The sequence below is a fragment of the Lissotriton helveticus genome, chromosome 1_1, assembly GCF_964261635.1.
Source record: "Lissotriton helveticus chromosome 1_1, aLisHel1.1, whole genome shotgun sequence".
NCBI lineage: Eukaryota > Metazoa > Chordata > Amphibia > Caudata > Salamandridae > Lissotriton > Lissotriton helveticus.
The window spans coordinates 567,226,418-567,244,630 of NC_136057.1; the positions used below are offsets into that span (position 1 = coordinate 567,226,418).

The following is an 18,213-nucleotide window of genomic DNA, read 5'->3' on the forward strand; positions in this document are numbered from 1 at the left end:
CCTTCTCCCACCTCAAAGCTGTCAACAGGTATGAACATGGGACCCATGAGTCTCACTCTTCAGTATACTTCTGGTCTGTGGCAGCTACAGAAGAAGGACTTCTCTGCTGAGCTGCTGCGGAAAGGACTGCCCTCCTGCAAGACAGACTGCCCTGTTGCCTGAGAAAGTATGACCGGACCTGCTCCTTGAACCCAGAATTACCAGAGGGACTCCAAAGGCTTCCTGACTGACCTCCTGTTCTAAGCTACATGGACATAAAATGTTCCAGAGACCTGTCCTGCATCTGCCCATCTGTCCAGACTCAACTGAACCTACCTGTGCCCAGCTGTTGCCCTCCGTTGGAGTAAGTCCTAGTCCCAAGAAGGGTCCCCCAGGACCTGGACCCTTGATGTTATCAGAGTGTACTCTCCCTGGCTCACTTGTGGATTGCCTGAGAACTGATGCTGCAAGACGTAGCTTGATGCAGAGCAGTGCAGTACTTTGCATCACTGGAACGCCCCAGCCCCTGATCGAAGATCGAAGTTGATGCAGCACAATGCAATTTGACGCAGCACCTCACAGCTTCTGATTGGCAGCCCCATCGAAACCACTGCGTCCCCATGGGATCCGATGCATTTCGATGCAGAACCTCACGCCTCCGTTCAACTACAAGCAGGCTGTCTGTGAGGAATACACAAACGCCAACTACACCTAATCATGTGGCCCAGAAAACAAGCTTCAGGCAGCAATTGGTTAGGACAAGATAATGACAACTTTATAGAAGTGGCATTTAGAGGATTGTGACTTAAAATCTGACTTTACATTACAGATCATTTTAAATTACTATTCCTTAGACACCAAACATGGCATTTCTACCTGCTCTCAAACAAATGTTATCACTTATTAATGTAATAAGGTAATCCAATATTACCTTAAGGGAAATGTAGACCTTACAGTAGAGAAAAACAATGTTTTGAGTTTTTCACTACCAGGGCTGTTAGGTGTAACTTTTATGTATGAAAAAGGGAGTTTTAGGCTTGGCAAGGGGTTCATTTTACCAAGCTGAATCGGCAGAGACCTGTTTTCGAGGAGCACTTGAGTGAGTGTCACAATAAGTACTTCATACCCGCTACTAACATTTAAATTACCATGCCTGGGTATATGGCATACCATTTTACTAGAGATTTCTAAGCAAATTAAATATGCCAATTAGGTGTAAGCCAATTTTAGTATGTTTTAGGTCGTGAGCCCAAGCACTTTAGCAAAGGTTAGCAGTGGTAAAGTGCATAGAGTCCTAAGTTCAAACAACATAATTGAGCATTCCAGGAGGGGAAAATGTAAAATGTTTGGGGTGACCCTGCAGAGAGGACCAAGATGACCAAGTCAAACACAACCCCTTTGCCACAATCACAGCTAATTACATCGTCTTGATATTCACATGCGGCCTATGTTCCTGGAGTTTACTTTTGCTATATGTTAAATTATGCAGTATACCAATTGCACTCTTCAATTTATGCCCTTCTTGCCCCTTCTAAAATGCAAACTATGCTCCATCATGCCATGTCCTTCATCTACAAACCCACCTAAGCAAGGTATGTTCTTGTCTGCCAGCCAAACATACCTCCAACTCTTCCTTTCCTGTCCCAGCCCTACACAACTACACTTATTGGGATATAACTTAAATGCATGCAGCAGGTGCAGGACAGTTGCTTTATTTTACCCAAATACATATTTCTCCCCCTTCCCTAGAGCTTGCCCCCAGATTTCCAATGGCGTAGTTTCCATTGGTGCATTGGTACACTTTTTGCTCTCACGTGAGCCTTTTGTTTTGAACTTCATATGTTGTGCTGTGTGCCACAAACCATGATCGTTGTTCTTTTTTTAACTCCCACCTGTCTCCTCACCCTTCTTTTCCTATTCAAACCTTCAAATCCTCCCTTTATGTTCTTTTTGCCCATGAGCTGCCACCATGTTCAATTACATTTTAGCAACATTCACATACTGCATATGCTAATGGAGTTTACTTTCAATATTTATTGAAGCATGTTCTACACCAATTACACTCCATTCTACATGCCCTTTTAGTTTGTTCAGAAATACGAACTCTGATCTTTCATGCGCCCTGTCCTTTCCATATAAAACCAACTACTATGGTGTGATATTCTTCCCTACCCCTAACAAACATGCCTCTCTGTCTTCCTTTCTTGTGCCTACCCTACACTTACTGGGCTGTAATTTCGTTAGGTGCTGCAGATGCAGTACCACCACAACTCAACAATACAATACTTAACAAACAAACATTAGCAAAGCCAACAGCTCAGCACTAACTTTATAGGAGTGAGATCTGTTGGCTTTGCCAAAGGTTGTTTACAAATTCAGTTTTATTTAGACAAAGTATATTTAACAACATTACGTCCTGTTACATGCCAACTAAAAATATATATAAAAACTAATTAAACCAACATCGTGCTGTTTTACGTTAGAATTTCCATTTTATTGATTGTACTTTCAAATTGTCCCAACCCGATCACAACTTTAAAAAAATACATATTTTAGATCAATAACATTATTAACTGCTACTGTATAATATTTTATGTATAATATTTAATAAACAGTAGGCAAAGAGCAGATATCATAAAAGTAAAAAGAAGCAAACAATCAAATATCCAATGAGGCAAATCTAAATTCACAGTGACCCTAGATCCACATTTTCTGACAGGACCAGACTGCATAATGCTGGATATTTTTAACACTGGAGTAACCACAAACCTAGAGTGGGGGATTTTGTTATTCAATCTCGAAAAATACACTACAGCGATTTTCTGCATACATTACTTACTAGCTTGAGAATGATTTGTTTACAAAGTAGTCTATGTCATATGATATACTATGCTGTTGGGTGGAATCTAGAATCAAAGTTTTTAAATTAGTCTTGTTCTGCAGGACTAGGTTACAGTCAACCAAAATAGCTGCCAGTACATTCAATGAGAAGAAATTACAGTTTCAGATCTCCTAGTTTCTTCAGAAAATGATCATGCACAAAGAGAAGAAAGCATCTTCCTCTGTTGGTTACAATGATCTAAGGAAACTCAGTAGTCTAGCTTGAGGTACAACTGAGCTGACTTTCAACTCAAGTTGTACTGGTATGGACCGAATCAGAGAATTTGCTGAGAGGTGGATACAAATTTCAAAAAATTGCCTTCAAAAGGGCTCATATAATGTCTACCATCTGGTTATAGTAACACTGCCCCAGTAGCACTACTCTGCCCTGGAATACTGTCAGCATAGGTCGTACTGAAAGGCCCTCCAAACCTTGAGTTTGGCAATAGCACCCAATGCCGAGAGGCTTCAAATAATTGTGTTATTCATATGTTCCAACCAGTTTAAAGAGCTAGAAGTCATTACCTCTAAGTACTTGCTAGAGCTTACCACTTCAATCCACCAAGTGAATGTAGGCATCTGTTTACCTAATACTAGAGTTTTACATTTGCCGTATTCAATATGAGCTTTTTATCAGCTACTAGTTTACATTGTTGTTCTGCCTATGCATAGTCCAATAATATTAGGTCATCTGCATATTTTACACAATCAAAGCTAACTTTATTCACCAAAGAAGTTCACCAGATGGACCTCATCGAGGCCAGTAAGGTTGGAGTAAAGACAGTTACCTGGGTGATGTAGGTTGAACCTTTGATATGAGGGGGTTGCTTTCTGGTATCTATGCTTCAGGTTTCTTTAGTTACCTTCCATATACGTCTACAATGACCCAATCATTTTACATGAAGTTACTGTTGCGGCTCCCTATGCCGAGACCAGTCCAAAAGGTTTTAGCAGGCATTTGTCCACAATAGAGGTCCAATGCTATGGGGTCGAACTGAGAAAACAGGGTCAACGACAGGGGTTGAGAAATCCTTTCTGCATGCAGATAATCCATAAGAAGGTGCTTGTTTTAATACAATGTTTATTGCTATATATTTGCAAATGCAACAGAATGTATAGTTTCCATGTCTTGTGGAGCAGATTAATTCTAATTTGCTGGTGCAGGGTCACCACTCTTGCCACGGGTCCTTATCAAGTAAGGAGGAATCAACACTGGAGTGAAGTCAAACCATAGGTCATTTATTAATCATTCTTAATGGGTCTCCATCCAACGAGCACCATGGAGTTACTCAAGGGGAGAGCACGCTTGAACGATGGTTACATGGGTTTTTATAGGGAAGATCACAAACAAGGAACGCCCAGAGGTAAATAGAACTTTGGAAAGAACACACAAATGAGGCAAGGCAAGAATCGACCGCCTCGGTGTCTTGTGCAATTGCTACATCCTAAAGCTGAACAATAAGATATGCTATTCTGAGTAGACTTTACTTGAGGATTAACTATTACCTGAAAACGTTTGACAATCTGTCTCTGCAGGTTTATACAGCCTACAATGTCCCAACCTGCAATTCTTTACTCATGTTTATACAGATGCAGTGTTAAAAAGAGAACCAGGCTGAAAGTAGGGCAGGGGTGAAAATGGATGAAGCACAGCTTTTTTTTTTTTTTAAACTCTTTATTCGTGACTGCAACCAGATATTACATTGTACATACATATTTCAAACTCCTCATACAGTCTTTTCTCTTTTTCTCCCTTTAAACTGTAGGCATCTGACTCATTGACTCTCATAGTTGTGACCGTATAGCTCGACTATGATAGCGTGGACAGCTTTATGTAATAGTAATGGTTCATTACAAATGGGTTCATACTGATACCGCCCAATCACTCTTCAGCGTGCATACAACTTTGGACCCAAAGGATAAGTCATTGCCAGTCCCCATCCCTCCCCGTTCCGTACGTCTCCTGGTGCCCCAACATATTCTGTACCATACTCCTGGGCCTATGAATTTCGAATAACATCATCCTCTGGCAAACCTGTACGGACCATGAACAAGGCCCCATTCGTGGTCACACCCTCTCCCACCCGACCGTCTTCGTCATGAAGTCTCCGCCTGGGAGGGCGTCAAATCCATGTCCTCTAGCTCTAGCAGCATCCGTTCCCAATCTTGTGCAATCGGGTGTTTCCATAGTCCCCTCTCCTCTTCCCTACGGAGAACTACACCCTCAGCCCTGCCCTACTTTAATACTTCAGATCGCCAGGTCTCTACAGTTGGGGGTCTTGCAGATTTCCACCTCATTGTCAGTGTCCTGACTGCCAAGAACAATGCTAAATCCAGGAGCTTCAGTGGGGCCTGATGACCTTTGGGTCTTTTCCTGTGTCCGAGCAGGCAAGGCAGCGCTCCCTCTGGTATCTGCATGCTCGTGGCAGTGTGGAGTATGTGTCGGACCTGTCCCAAGTAGCCGCTTAGGCGTGGGCAAGACCACATCATGTGGAGAAGGCCGGCCTCATCCGCTTGACACCGTGGACAACAATGGGAAGAGGCAGGAAACATCCTGTGCAGTCTTTGGGGGGTAAGATATGCCCGGTGTAGCACCATGACTTGTATAAATTTAAATTTCACGTTTCTGGACACTCTCCTTGGGTGTTCCAGAACAGCCTTCCAGGTCCCATCTGCCACAGCCTTGTGTCCAACATCCAGGTGTTCCTAAGTGTAGTAAGAGGCGTAGCAGCGTGTTCCCTAATGCCAGTGTATAACCACCTTACTAGGTGTCCCCCTGTCCCCATGTAGTGAAGGAGGTTTACTAGTTCGTGTTGCTCGGGTTTACTACGCTTTGGGGTCCATGTATTACGTATGTAGTGTGTCACAGTGGCATGGAGGATGTATAGTCGTGGTGGGGCCCTTGTGGCTTGTACAAAAGAAGCGTGGTCTAACAGTGCGTCATCTCCAAACAGGTCACCCACTCTATCCACCCCCGCATCCGTCCAGGCCTGTAATCTACGGTGCGTCAGTCGTCCCTGTGGCGTTGGGATTCCCAGCAGGAGGATATTATTGGCATAAGGCGGGGTCGTTGACGTATATGCCAGAGCTTTCCGCCAGCATGTCAGGGCGGTGCGCAAAAGAGGGTGGCAATCCCGGGGTATCTTGGCCCTGGGGAGTAGGAGGGAGTGCAGCTCTCCGTGTACCATCTGGTTGCTGGTGAAATCGATTTCGTGCAAATTTCTACCCGCCACCCATCGTGACAGCCATTGTAATTGACTCGCGTAATAATAACCGCGAAAGTCTGGCACGCCCTGGCCTCCCCGTCTGGTTCCCAATTGGAGTTTCTTGAGACTTATTCTCCGCCGCCCAGAGCCCCAGATGAGGGTGATCAAGAGTGTATTTAATGTATTAAATATATGCTGCGGGAGGAGAACCGGTAGATTTACAAAATAATAAAGCATGCGGGGGAGCATGACCATTTTAGAGACGGCTATCCTACCCATGGCGGACAGTGGCAGAGACGTCCAGAATTGCACACTACTACGGAGGCCGGTAATGGCCCACCGAATATTGCCTTCAATCTGATCTTCCGATCGTCTATAGACATGTATGCCCAAATACTTGAACGTAGTCTGCGCTATCGGAATTTGGGAAGCGCCAAATTGTATGTGGACAGGCCGTTGCCCGTCACGGAAATAAAACCCTACCGATTTCGCCGGATTGATCTCCAGGCCCGACACAGTTGCGAACCGGTCAAAAATAGTCGCTAGGGCGGAGTGATTCTCCTCTAGGTCCCGGAAATACAATAGGATGTCATCGGCGTAAATTGATATCAAAATATGTGTTCTTCTGATGGAGATGCCCTTCTCAGCCATCCTGGTCCGGAGGGCGATCGCCAGGGGCTCAAGGGTCAAGACAAACAACAGGGGCGACAGCAGGCAACCCTGTCGGGTGTCCCAGTAAATGTCATAACTAGAGGAGACGTGTCGTCCCGTGCGTGCTCTAGCCGTTGGGCGCGTGTACAACAACCGTATCCATCGTATCAGGGAGTCGGGGAGGCCAAAACGTTTCAAGACCTCAAACATAAATGTCCAGGACAATGAGTCAAAGGCTTGTCAGAGATCTAGTGCGACACAACCGGCCTGAGGGAGAGTCGGTGGCGTAGCAGCCATAAGGGCGTGGAGCCTCCTCGTGTTTTGGGACGTGCTCCTCCCCGGCAAGAATCCGCACTGATCCGGATGTATTAGGGCCAGGAGGTGGGACTGTATTCGCAGAGCTATGGCTTTACTGAGTATTTTATACTCCGTAGAGAGCATAGAGAAGTAAATGGTGAGATCAAGGGTGTCCCTACCGGGTTTAGTGATTGAAATAACTAAGGCTTGCATCGTCGAGCTAGGCAGGTGACCAGATTCATATGATGCCTTATAGATGATCTCCAAGATGGGTACTGGAGTCGTAGAATAAGTCTGGTAAAACTCTACCAGTAGTCCATCCTGGCCAGGAGTCTTACCTCGGTTAAGAGATCGGATGGCCACTTTGATTTCCTGCTGCGTGATGGGTCCGTTCATCTCTTCTTGCTCAGCTCGGGACAGGACTGGGGAAGGTAGGTCTCTTAGAAAGTCTATCATCTCCTCACGGTCCTCCATGGGGGGGGGCATATAACATACTGAGATGGTCCCTAAAAGCATCATTTATGGCCGACTGTGTAGACACCAGTCTTCCCGTGCTGTCCCTAATCTGCGTAATCACTGGGGCCTCGGGACTGTCTCGTACCAGCCGAGCCAGTAAAGCACCCGATCTGTCCGATTCAGCCTGTTGTCGTCGTAAGTAGTCTTTGTGATAAATAACTCTCAGCGTTTCTAAAAGTTCGGCATGTTCTATATTACTCAGTTGTAACTCCTCCTTGCGATCTGGGTTTACACCCACTGCCGACTCTAGGGCCTGTAGGCGAACCTCCACGTCCCACAGCTTCCTGTGGATCTTCTGTCTAGCACCCACCATCTGACCTATGGCTGCCCCCCTTATCACGGCCTTCATAGCGTCCCACACCGTCAAGTTAGAAGTCGCCGAGTCCCAGTTCTCCCGAAAGTAATTGTCTAGGGTGACCAACAAGGATGTGCGGAAGGGGGCTTCCTCTAACAGTAGCGGATTAAGTCTCCAGGTTGGCACTGGAGATGGCACCCGTCCCCATTGCAAGTCAAGTGTCAGTGGTCTGTGATCGGAGAAGGTTTTAGCCAAGTAATCTGAGGACGTACATTTAGACACCAAGGAGTTAGTACACAAAAACCTATCTAATCGGGTATGTAAGGCATGCACCGGGGAATAGTAGGAATATTCCCTGTGTGTCGGGTGGAGTGTTCGCCATATATCCATCAGTCCCCAGCCCTGAAGCCAGGTCCTATAGGAGTCCGCCAGTCTGTGTACACCTGTCGTCTGGAGGGGGGATGCGACCTATCCAGATCTACGTCTAAAACCATATTCCAGTCCCCCCTAAAATCCAAGGAATGTCCACCCAATCAGCCAGCACTCGTCCCACCCTCACCAGGAATGTGTCTTGGTCAAAGTTCGGGGCATATATGCTGCCCAGAACTACTAGTGTGCCGTCCAATGTGCCTTCCACTAGGATATACCTACCTTGGTCATCAACCTTCCTCCCCAGTTCTACAAAGGGAGTACCGTGTCTCACCCAGATGGTAGCTCCTCTGGAGAAAGCAGAATATGTTGTAGAGAATACAGTTCCACTCCACTTCTTCCGTAGTGTGTGTGTCTCGGAGTTTGTTAAGTGGGATTCCTGTAGGAAGACAATATGGGCATGCTGTCGGAGTAAGAATGCATGCACTCTGTGTCTCTTTTGTATGGCGCCAAGTCCCCGCACATTCCAGGCAACCAGCCTATATTTCCCTATAGTGTCAGCCATACTCGGTGATAAGTGCCTCAAGAAACAGTGCCCTCAACTGTAGCACAAGTATTATCTGTAATAACCAGGAGATGTACTTCTGCCTACCCCAAACTTGAACTCTTTTGACGCAGCTAGAAAACATTGCTGTGCCGAACCATGGAATGTAAACCATAACAAACCAAACAGTGGTGCATACGCCTTCGGGGGGTTGGCTTAGCATAGACCCTGTCCACCTAGTCTTACAGGTCTACGCTGTCGGCTCAGCGGCGCCGCCAGGGAAGTCTTTGCATGAGCTATATGTCTCTCGACGACCTCCAGGGAGGGAGGGAAGGGGGGGGCTGCGTGTGCGCTCTTCTCACTCTATCATCAATCGGTAATCTCAGCTTGTGCAGGTCTTTTATGACAGGACAATAAAGTGCATCTAACATGGGCCGAACACTCAATGTCGTGGCTTGGGTTCGACCTCCAAAGGTCGCAGAATGAAACACCTCCCAAACATACAAAGGACCCGCATCCTCTACCCCACACCCCTCAACCCCATGTAAGTCACCATCAAAGGATATCAGTAGGAGATAAAGTCATAGGTTACTCCGAGTTGAGCCGTTATTCCTGTCCATTATCCAGTAGTTTGTCCGCCGCTCTCGGCGTCACATTCGGAAACAGGATCACGCTGTGTTCTGAGTCTGAGTGTAGTGTGCTGTCTTCCGTATCCGTGTTAATTATTTCGTGTTCATCTTGAAAGGAGCCCACCAGGTTGACCGCTGTCATCTGGTCTTCCTTCTGTTGTGCGGTAGAGGGCTTGCGCCGTCTTGGCTGTGCAGACGGTGTGGGGGAGGTTCTTCCCATACGGCCCGAACCGTTCCCGGAGCTGCTGGATGCTGCCTTTTGAGATGTCTCGATGTCCATCACTTCCAGCCACTCCTCCACGTCAGTGGGGCTCTCGAAGAAGTGGGTCTTGTTGTCATAGATTATCTTGAGGCGAGCCGGAAATAACAGGGCGTACCGGAGGTTTGCCTTCTGGAGCCTCTTCTTGACCGCAAAGTAGGAGGACCGTTGTCTTTGCACTTGATTAGTGTAGTCCGGGTATAGGGAGATCGCTGGTTTGGTATACAACCTTTACAACAAAACTTTTACAACGAACTACCATTACAACGCAACTTTTACAACACAAACTATTACAACGCATTGCGCTGGGGGGCGCTCTAGGATAAGGAATAGGTTAATTTACTATCCAATAACCTTCCCTACTATCCACGGGGACTGGAGTTGGAATAGTAAATTAAACTATTCACTATCCAGCGCCCAAAAGCATTATGCGTTGTAATGGTATGCGTTGTAAAACTTACGATGTAAAGGTAGGCGTTGTAAAGGTAGGCGTTGTAACATCATACATCCGCTGGTTTTCATATTCAATGACCGATTTCTCCCGGGCTTTCTGAAGGAGCGTGTCCCTGTCCCGATAGTTTAGGATCTTGACGATCAGCGGTCGCGGCGGCTGACCTGGCTTAGGCCTCCCCGTAAGAATCCGGTGTGCCCTCTCCACACAGAAGAGCGGTGACAGGCCCTCCGAGGCGACATGATCACGGAACCACTGCTCCATGAACTCCGTTGCGTGGGTCCCCTCGCTGCGTTCCGGAAGCCCTATGACGCGGATGTTATTGCGTCGATTATGCCTTTCGGCATCTTCTACGCGTTCCATGAGGGTCGTTACCTGTTCTTGCAGTTGCTTGATAGAGGTAGTTTGATCTGCCACCGTCGGGGCTATCTCCGCCAACGTCACCCCCTGCTCTTTCACTTTGTCAGCCAGTTTGCAGTGATTGGCCTTTAGTAAAGAGAGATTAGTAGTTAGGGCGCCTTGTTGTGTTTCCATGGCAAGTCTTGAGTCTCTGATCTCTTGCAGGATCAAATCCAGCTTATCAGCTTGCTGATCCCCAACCGGAGCCTGGTCAGGGGGTGTTAGTGTGGACCCGTCCAGCATGGCCCCCGGGGCTTGTCCCGCAGTCGCTGGACCATCTTTCCCATCCAATATCGGAGCTCCCTTCCGGACCATGATTGCCCCAGTCAGGTGTGGCCAGCAACCAGGCGTAGTCGTCTCTGTGGGGGGTACTCCAGGCAGTTCTCCGGCCTCACTAGGTGTCGTTCTCTCGCTGGATCACTGGGCACTATAAGCGTGTCCCACCGCTCCCCCGGCGCTGCGGCGCCTTCTTACTCACTCCCTCGGGTCGCAGCACGGGAACCCAGGGGGTCCCAATACCCCCACGGCGTCTGCAAATAGTGTGCACCCTCTCAGGGCCCGGCCACGTAGTTGCTTAATGTCAGTCCATGATCAATGGCAGCTCCACCTCAGGCTATGGTCGTCCCCAGAAGGGTCCAGAGACACGGGGAGGGAGGAAGAAGTGGGGGGGAGGGGAGAAGTCTGGACACAACACCAGGGATCACCTTCAGTTGGTGGCCCCCCTGCACCCCCCCACCTCCTACCGGCCAATCGAGCAAGGTCGTAGGGTTCTCCGCTCCTGCACTCTCCCCAGGACCCTGCAGTTCGGTTCTGTCCAGGGCAGCAGCCGGTCACAGTGCGATTCTCAAGGCAGTAATTCCTCGGGGGGAGGCTGCTCCACCGCTATTGTCCACTCCCCGCGCCGCCACCGAGGAGCTCAGGTCCTCAGCGGTCCATCCCAGGGCAATGCCAGAGTCACCGGCCGCAGGTGCTCCACGGGTCAGGCGTGCCACAAACTCGAGGTCCCGGTCGTCCCCGGGGGAGTAGGCCGCATCAGCACCGGACTCCGGCGATTGTTCCCCTCAGCCCACAGCTGCGCCAGGGCCTCTCAGAGTGTTCGGGGGGCCGGCGCTGCCAGATCCGGCCCCTGTAGGACGCCGCTCAGCACCGTAGAGGCCGTACCAGAATGTGGGTAGTCCCGGCCTGTCTCAAACTCGAGGTCCCGGCTTCTCTCAGGGGGACCAGGCCGCATCGGTACCAGGCCTCGCCGCTCCGCTTCCTCAATCACCAGAGTCCCCAAACTCGGCCAAAGTCGTGGGGAGGCCAGCACATCCAGGGCCACCCCCTCCTAGGTGTTATTCGGCCCCATGGAGGCCGTTTCAGGATGTGGACTTCCCGGCGGCACCGGAGCTCTAACAAACTCCAACCGCCATCATGGCCTGCTAGCCACGCCCCTCGATGAAGCACAGCTTAATCAAAAAATTAAAGAATCAGATTTTACATTTTAACAGTCTAATTAATAAAGTGATTTGGTTGTGAAAACAAAGTTGGAATGAATTCTAAAGTAGCGGCCTGTACTAACGATTACACAAGATGAGGTTCATTAACAGTTCAAGTATATTGGGGTGGTTTTAATTATTCATCATAAATGTTTGCACAGTTAAAGAGATAAAACTGCAGAATTATGGTATTTTTTGTTGGATCTCTGATCTATTTCATCTCTTTGAAAAAAAAAAATTAAATGTACAGACTTAGAATCATGTTTCTGGTATTAAACGTAAAACTTCCTGGGTACCATTTGGGGAGATTCGCCTTTTTTATGATTATTTTATCAATACTTTGATATGAGTCTTCAAATTCTGAAGCGTGTTTAGGTTACCTTTCTTAGACTCTTCTGCCCCAACCAATGGACTCCATGGAAAAGAAGCCACTCAAAAAAGTTTTTTGCCACCACAACTTCTCAATTCGTGTATTCATGCGCCTTATCATGCGGTGGTTAGTCTCTGTTCCTGAGTTTTTTTGCGCTCAGCTGTGAAACTCTGCATTTTTTCAAAAAGAGAGTAACTTCGATACCCAGGGAGTACAATAGTGGTATCTTAAAGTCAGATCTCTTTATGGGTCTCTCCCAGATACTAACAGGTGGTGCTGGCAACTTTCTAACCCCCAATACCATCAGGACCTACTTCATGCCACAGTGCACACCTCTATCTTCCATTCTGTCTAAGATGTGCATGATTGATGCATCTATGAGTAAGGTTTTATAAACATATGACGCTGAGAAACAATAATAATAAAAACGGTCAGGTAATTCATACAGTCAGCCAAATGGATAACACTTCTCAGCTGTAATACTCGTACACAGGTAAATAGCCACACTGCGTCATCCATGTGTACTCAGATGTTCACCTTGTATGTTATATAATTGGTGTATTTTCCAAAATATGGTGCAGGATTTCCTCTTAAGCAGGCACACTTAGGTCATTGAGAATCAATCCAGTCCATATTGTATATTCCACTGTCAAAATGATGTGGAGTTTTCCCTTTTCAGAGCATGCAATGTAAGGGCACAGCGAAATCTACAAATGTGCTCTCGCTGGACAGTGGACACACATGGATTAAACTATTTCTCGACGTAATTTAATTTGATCCTGCTTAAAACTGTTTTGGTGCTGATTAAATAGGTAGAAATGGAATTGCTATCGTGAATTGCGTGTTCGATTTGGAAATATAATGCAGATGCACTTGCTGATTTCAGTTCATTATTTCCAAGAGGCTGCCCTTCGTTTTGGAGTAAGGCATGTCACGCTCTGCAATACTTCATTATATATGGAAATTATTTTGAGGTAGTTCAGCGATCCAGATTTAAAAGTGTGCCCATGCAAACATGCCACATCTTTTAATTCCCCTTTATGCTGTTTGGCTTTGGAAAAAGATTGTTTTTTACTTCTAAAAAAATCTATAAACAGCCTCTACTGTATTGCTGTGTCAATATTGTACCTAGTTTATTTTTGTAACACGACCCAAAAGGGCAGTGTGTAGCATTGACTCTTGGACTCTGAGGGATTAGCTGGATTTTCTGCTTGTGCTTTCAGATCCCTTCTCCGTCCATTAGGCTGTAATGTCCATGCTGTTGCTGCATGAATTGGTGGTAGAAATTGAGAATCAATAGGTCCCTAACCACTAGGATTACGGATGCAACCTGCCTTCAGTGAAAACACTAGCCCTTTATAGTAGCATCGATGGAAATTAGAGTGTGGGTAGCAGCGCGAGGCAGGGAGCTGTGGGTTACACAGCTGGCTGACATACATTGCAAACCTGCAAGCCCTGAAGTACTGGTGAGAAAACTGCGCATGGAGAACGCATACACGTATAAATGCATCGTTATTCTCTGTTCTCTCTGATGTGGAAAATATACATATTCTTTCTAAGGTGTAGAGTCTGTGCCTGGTGCATTGTGGGTTTCAGAGGATGTGATCACAAGTTATTCAATGTGTACCAAGAAACTGAAGTAAAGACTTTCAAGGAAAACAAGTTGCAATATTCTAAACCCAAGACTGGAGCGTACACAGAATGTATTTACACTGCAGTGAGGTAATGTTTTCCAAGTCATGTGTGTTAACTGCTTCTCGTGCTTTACGCGAAATCCTAGACCCTGTTAGATTATATATACAATGTATGTCCATTATGCCACACAAATAAAGCGGTGTAAATGAGGTGTGTGGCAGGAATAGAAAACTACGTAGATGGCGATCGGGGTGACGGGGCATGTGAGAGGTGGCTGCTGGAATTTCAAGCATCCATTAGAAAATCTATAAATCAACTCCCGACAACGAAGAAATGGGGCAGCAGTGGCTGTGAAGCTGTTGAATGGAAAGGTGTGTGGGGAAACCATGGAGGGGAAAGGCAAGCGGGGTCACAGAATGATGTGTCGGAATGATGGACCTAAACCTTTTTACATTTCACATATTCTTTTAGTCTCGAAATGACAGGTCCTTAAATATGGTGTACAGTTGAAAATACATATTTTTTCGATCTGAATGTCATCATTTTAAACACTATGCGGTGCCACATTAAATGCACTACTGTCTGCAGTGTTATGAGGGGAGTGGTCGCTGACTCTGTATAGTAATTTGGCCCAGTAGTTCACAGCTTCCTACCTCACCGGAATTGATTAACTATTGGGGAAAATGTACCTTGAATCTGTTTGCTGTTCGTTTTAGCGTTCGAGCTTGTTTCTCCTAAAATCACTTTGTTTTTTTTTACCCTGGTTTTACTTTCCTTGCACTTTGCACTTTAACCCTTCCCTTCCGGGTGGAGGAAGGCCCGTTGCAGGGCAGCCATCTTGGTGCAGCTGCGCTCTAGTGGTTGGTAGGCACCAGTATTTAATGGGCTTGCCACCATGGAAGCGCAGCGGAAACGTGGATTCTATGCTGCTTGATGAATTGAAGAATTTGTTCTATTTAATATAAGCTCATCCTGCCTAATTTTAAATATTCATGTAATTTTAATTGTTGCTCGGGAAATGGAATTGAATAACTGTTGGGGGAAGTTTGTCTTGAATTTGTTTGGTGTTCATCTTAGTGCTCAGAGCTTGTTGCTCCTAAAGTCGCTTTGAATTTTTAAGCCCGGCTTTACTTTCCTTGCACTTTGTACTTTAAGGCTCCCCTTCTGGGTGAAGGAATGCCCATTTTGGGGCAGGCACCAATATATAATGGGCCTGCCACCGTGGACGCGCAGCAGACGAGCGCAGCGGGTGTGCCCCCGCATGCCAAAAGCAGGCCCGCCTGCGCCCGGACGCGGCCGGGGCCAGACAGGCCAGCCGATCTTCCTCAGGTATTCCTATGTCACCAGAATTTTTTTAATCTTTAAATACCCATCATAAATTTGATATGTGTTTGTTGCCAAGTAAAATCAAGGGCCCTCTAACCTGCATTAACTGCAAAATAGCTTTGATGTTTTCTGATACTTGCTCATCTCTTACTACTAATGTTCCCCACAATATTTCGCTGAAGAGAGGACTCATTAATGCTCGTTGGCTTTGTAAGCATGCCCAAGACATTAATGAATGATGAGTGAAATGCAGCTGGACTTTCTCATTATTACAGAATCATGGATTAAGAAAGTTGTGCAATCCCAATATTGCACTAGCCCTCCCACCTAGCTATAATATCTAGAGACATGATAGAAAGGAGATAAGAAGAGGAAGGTTAGCCATTATTTATCAAAACTCTTACCAGTACACACATTTTCACCTCCCTTTCCTGATAGGCCTCGGCGGGTCTTGGGCTAAAAATTCCACGGACTCGATAATTCTCACCCCGGTGCCTCCTCGACTCATGGGTTCACACTCTGCGACTCTGGGCAATAGCTTGCTTAATCTCCACAACGGCCCCTCGCGACGGGATGCCTGACTTTCACCTTGTGGATACCCTGCTATCTCACAGGGGAATAACAGGAAGGGTTCCCTAAGCAAGCGCCGGGAAACCCACTGCGGGTAGCTGTGCGCTATATAAGCTCAACTACATTTACATTTACATAGGATCAGAAAGCATTGGGTTTTTGCTTTAAACTCAATGGCTCTACCTCCTTTATAGGATGTTTGATATACAGTCCCCCGGCACTAATTTCGAGTTTTTTAAACTTTAGGAGATACATTAGGACTCCTTATTCCATGATACTCAAACTTTACTTTCTTAGATGGTGCCAACATTCATTTAGAATGATGGAAAGAAGCAGAAGTGGACAACTTTCTTGAAACACAAGAAACCCTTGGACTCCACCAGCTGGTTTCAGGTCCCACACAGGGCCACATCCTAGATGGGGCTTGCTCCAGTTTCCTTTCTCTAACAGTTAATACACAAATCCCTCAAGCTTGGTCTGACCATATGTTAATCCCTTTGAACATTAACCCCTTTTTCGAAAATTCCTCCCTGAACTCTATTTTAAGCTCATTACCTTGCCATAAATGGGCTAGGATTATTCAAATCCAGAGCTGCCTTATATAGCACAAGCTCCCATACCCATTACGTCAGGAAATACCATAGAGGATTCCCGGCGCTTTGATGCACGGATTACCTCTATCAGTAATTAATTAGCTCCAGTTGTTCAAGCCACAACTAAAAACAATCTCAAAACTTCCGCTCCCTGGTACACGCCGTCATTAGCAGATCTCCATCTTCAGTGCAAATGCTTGGAATGTAAGTGGAGAAGAGGCTACAAAGCAGAAGAACTAATAATTTATAAAATAGCTAGGAAAAAATATCATCAACAAATTGAGTCTGCAAAAAAAGAATATTTCTCAAAAATAATAATTGATGCTAAGCAGGATCAGAAAATGATCTTCTCGATTGTAAAGTCCTTTCCTAATCCCAAAACCCTAGTTAAGGATATCCCCCTATCACCGACTTTACATGACCAGATCTCAGCCTTTTTTGAGGAAAAGATTCATAATATCCAAAAAGAATTTAGTGCCCTGCATTCACCTTTCAGGATCCCACTAACACGGGGCCGCCTGCAGGAGACCAACAAAGGCCGCCTGCTCTGCTCGATAGTATGCATGTCCCCTCCAGTTGGGCTATACCTGGTGGGGCCACTGGATCACAGAAGCCAGCTGGGGTGAGATCTCGACGGAGGACCCTGCTTTGCCGCACCCAGGGAAACTTTCCAACTACTGCATTATACTAAAGAGAAGGGCAGGAGCTTTCCCTGCCTCCAGAAGACGGTGATCAGTAGCTTACTGTATAATGTATAGTAAGCGCCACAAGAATTCATAATCAAAACAAAAGAAACTCCATCTTGTGTCACTTATTATAATAATGCATTCAATGGAATGAATCCGTACACTCTCATGCACACTCTCAACTACATTCACTCCATAATCTACACACTGAACTTCTTTATATGCAAAAATGTCTCATTTATTTAAATTGGAGTATAACAAATATGCATTTGTTAAAATCACTGTGAAGCTATATTAAAACATACGTCAAGTTGGCGGTCACACTCGGAGAGTGCTCGAACCCCTCTATACTCCGCTAAGCCATCCTTAACCATTGTTGCGTTTAATGTGACCCAGCACCTGGCGATATCCCGCTAAACAAATACCACACGACCAAGCGGGAAGCGAAGTCGCTGGGGGTCAGAGACGCCACCTGCCACGATCCAGACCCTGCCGCTTGCACAAGATGGCAGTGAGGCCCATCTACTTGAGTCAGGGGGACCGACTGCTGGCATGAGGCGTGGCTGGCCGGGTGCTCTATGACCGAAACTGCAGAAACCGAAGCAGTCAACCCACTGTGGCCTCTTGGACTGTGCGGGACCCACACAATGGTGCACCGGGATGCAGAGAGGAGGCCCGTGTCTGACACAAACACAATCTGCAGACGGACCACTGCGGCTGAAGGCAAGCCTGAAATCAAGCGGCAGGGAGGGAGGATCGAGGGCCGAGGTGATGCCCCAGACGCGGTCCAGGTCGGATTACGGCGGAGCAACTACACTGGGGGTCCTGTCGAAGGCTGACAAAGAGAGGCTCCGGGACCTGAAGCTCTGGCAGCGCCGGGGCCTGGCCTGACACAGGTGATCCACTGGGGCCTGATATCTATCACCCCGGAGCCACTTGCCGCATTGAAGACCCGCGGGTGAGTACAGGGACAAGGGTCCAGGACCTGGACTTAGGCAAAGGACCAAGGGGTGCTCTGGAGCAGCTGGGAGCACCCTGCAAGCAACTATAAGGCGCGCAGGAGACCCGGCCGAGACTGGG

General features: G+C 46.8%; 1 protein-coding gene across 1 annotated transcript in view; it reads left to right on the plus strand.

Moving 5' to 3' along the window:
- Positions 1-18,213, plus strand: part of PDE3A (phosphodiesterase 3A) — a 1,456,379-nt gene that overhangs the window by 765,350 nt on the left and 672,816 nt on the right. The gene's annotated exons all lie outside the window — the stretch shown is intronic.